Source organism: Pseudorca crassidens, chromosome 11, assembly GCF_039906515.1.
Source record: "Pseudorca crassidens isolate mPseCra1 chromosome 11, mPseCra1.hap1, whole genome shotgun sequence".
Taxonomy (NCBI): Eukaryota; Metazoa; Chordata; class Mammalia; order Artiodactyla; family Delphinidae; genus Pseudorca; species Pseudorca crassidens.
This window is the reverse complement of record NC_090306.1, coordinates 13,792,341-13,795,635: the sequence shown is the minus strand read 5'-3', so window position 1 is coordinate 13,795,635 and position 3,295 is coordinate 13,792,341.

The following is a 3,295-nucleotide window of genomic DNA, read 5'->3' as shown; positions in this document are numbered from 1 at the left end:
TGATGTTGAGCATCTTTTCATGTGCCTCTTAGCCATCTGTGTCTTCTTTGGAGAAATGTCTATTTAGGTCTTCTGCCCATTTTTTGATTGGGTTGTTTGTTTTTTGATATTAAGTGAATGAGCTGTTTGTAAATTTTGGAGACGAATCCATCATCAGTTGCATCGTTTGCAAGTATTTTCTCCCACTCTGTGGGTTATCTTTATGCTTTGTTTATGGTTTCCTTTGTTGTGCAAAAGCTTTTAAGTTTAATTAGGTCCCATTTGTTTATTTTTGTTTTTATTTCCATTATTCTAGGAGACGGCTTGAAAAAGACATTCTGAGATTTATGTCAAAGTATGTTCTGCCTGTGGTTTCCTCTAAGAGCTTTAGAGTATTCAGTCTTACATTTAGGTTTTTTATCCATTTTGAGTTTATTTTTGTGTATGGTGACAAACAACTAAAAATAGAGCTACCATATGATCCAGCAATCCCACTCCTGGGCATATTTCCAGAGAAAAACATGGTTTGAAAGGATACATGCACCCCAATGTTCATTGCAGTGCTGTTTATAATAGCACCCCAATGTTCATTGCAGAGCTGTTTACAATAGCCAAGACACGGAAGCAACCTAAATGTCCATCGACAGATGAGTGGATAAAGAAGATGTGGTACATATATACAATAGAATATTACTCAAGCATTAAAAAGAATGAAATAATGCATTTGCAGCAACATGGATGGACATGGAGATTATCATACTAAGTCAAGTAAGTCAGACAAAGACAAATATCATATAATATCACTTCTATGCAAAATCTAAAAAAATGATACAAATGAACTTATTTACAAAACAGAAACAGACTCACAGACTTAGAGAATGAACTTATGGTTACCAGGGGAGAATGGTGGTGGGGAGGGATAGATTGGGAGTTTGGGATTGACATGTAAACTGCTATATTTAAAATAGATAACCAACAAGGACCTACTGTATAGCACAGGGAACTCTGCTCAATATTCTGTAATAACCTAAATGGGAAAAAAATTTGAAGAAGAATAGACATATGTATATGTATAACTGAATCACTTTGCTGTACATCTGAAACTAACACAACATTGTTAGTCAACTTCCTCCAATATAAAATAAAATAAAAATAATCTCTTTCCATATCACCTACATGTGGAATCTAAAAAATACAACGAACTAGTGAATATAACAAACAAACAAAAAAAGCAGACTCGCAGATGTAGAGAACAAACTAGTAGTTACCAGTAGGGAGAGGGAAGGGGGGAGGGGCAATATAGGGGTATGGGAGCAAAAGGTACAAACTAATATTATGTATAAAATAAGCTACAAGGATATATTGTACAACACGGGGAATATAGGCAATATTTTATAACAACTATACATGGAGTATAAACTTTAAAAATTGTGAATCACTGTATTACACACTTGTAACTTATATAATATTGTATGGCAACTATACTTCAATTTTAAAAAATTAAAATAAATGTGTGCCTATTCTCCTATTCAGTTCACATAATACTATATACTGCTTCTTTGACACTCATTCTTTTCTACTTCATATTTTTAATTATATATCAAAATACCTGATTTTCTTTGTGAAATTTTAAGCTCTTTAACAATTCTAAAAGTGAGCTGGTGGTGATATCTAATCAGTCTTAGAATTTCCAATGATTTCTAGAGAAATTACCTACAAATAATAAGTGCAAGTATATTGTAATTGACTAAAATATGAATCAATCAAGACTAGCACAGTAAGAAAACCAGGATTGAAGTTTTTTGTTTCTTGTTTTTTTTTTGTTTTTTTTTCGCGGTATGCAGGGCTCTCACTCTTGTGGCCTCTCCCGTTGCGGAGCACAGGCTCCGGACGTGCAGGCTCAGCTGCCATGGCTCACGGGCCCAGCCACTCCGTGGCATGTGGTATCTTCCCACACTGGGGCACGAACCCGTTTCCCCTGCATCGGCAGGCAGACTCTCAACCACTGCGCCACCAGGGAAGCCCAGGATTGAAGTTTTAACTGATATTTTCAAACTTTAGCTAGGCAGAAAGAAAATGAAAGTCTTCTCCTGTTTTTATTCTGAGCTTTTATGCCAAAAATGTCATGAAGACAAGGTAGGGTATTTGAATTCTTGCCATAACAGGTAAGCTGTAAACAGGCTTCCATAAACCTTTTAAATGTCTCAGTCTTTATATTCTTCTAAACTGATTATAAATTGAATGTTGTGTCTTTATATATAAATAGACCATGATTTTAGTGGTCTATTTTTGTAACATTAATGGAAAGAAAAAAGATACAGTTACAAAGTGTTTTGAATATGGAAGAATAACCTAAGTGGAAACTATCCTTTGGCTTAAATCAAATGGATTGGAGTTCCCTGAGAATTTAAACATTCATTTTAAAAATGCCTAACTGCAGTCTTTAAAGCAATGTTGCACCTGCTAATGTCACACTGAATACCATATGCATATTCAAGCTCTCTCTTTAGGGTTCTCTTCTAAAATTGGGATATTCTACCCTAGAGATAGAAAATGCTAGGGAAATATACCAAGAATAAGACTTTCTTTTTTAAAAAGCAGATGTGCTCTTTAAAGATAGTTTCTTTCTCACCATGCCTATGGCTAAGCAATTAAATAAATCTGGGGTATGTTAAGTTAAGAACATACACATTACAGACACCAAAAGTATTTTAGATAACTGTCAGTCTTACAGAAGTACAGCTACAGACCTCAGTAGTCTTTGTACAGAAAGCTAGAAAATGATCTCCCAGGACTTGGCAATAGAGTCAAACTCTGAGGATGAAATCAACATGAATCAATATGTAATTTAAAAATTTTAATGATATGCAGAAGTAATACACCCTGTGAAAGGGTTGCACTGTTTGTGTGAGATTGAGGAAACCTAAGAAATAGCCAAGTCCAACTAATGTAGTTTTATAAGTTTCTATAATCAATGAACCAAGACAGTTCTTTGCTTTGCAGCACTAAAGAACTTACATTTACAAAACTATTAAAATGAATAACTAACTTCACAAATAATAACTTTAAGAATATTATTGTGCATCATTTGTGAAGTGAACTCATCTCTTGTGCCTTAGGGCACAAAAGGAGCTGGAACTATACCACAAGTTGTTTGCCATCTAGAATGAGAGAAAAATTCACTTAAAAACAACTCAGTCTTTTAAGTTTCAAACTTGGTAGTAAAGGCCAGTAAGTAGAAAATAAGTTAGTACATAATTTGATATAATCAAATATAATGGCAAGGAAAAAAGAAGAAAATAGCAGAGAGAAAAAA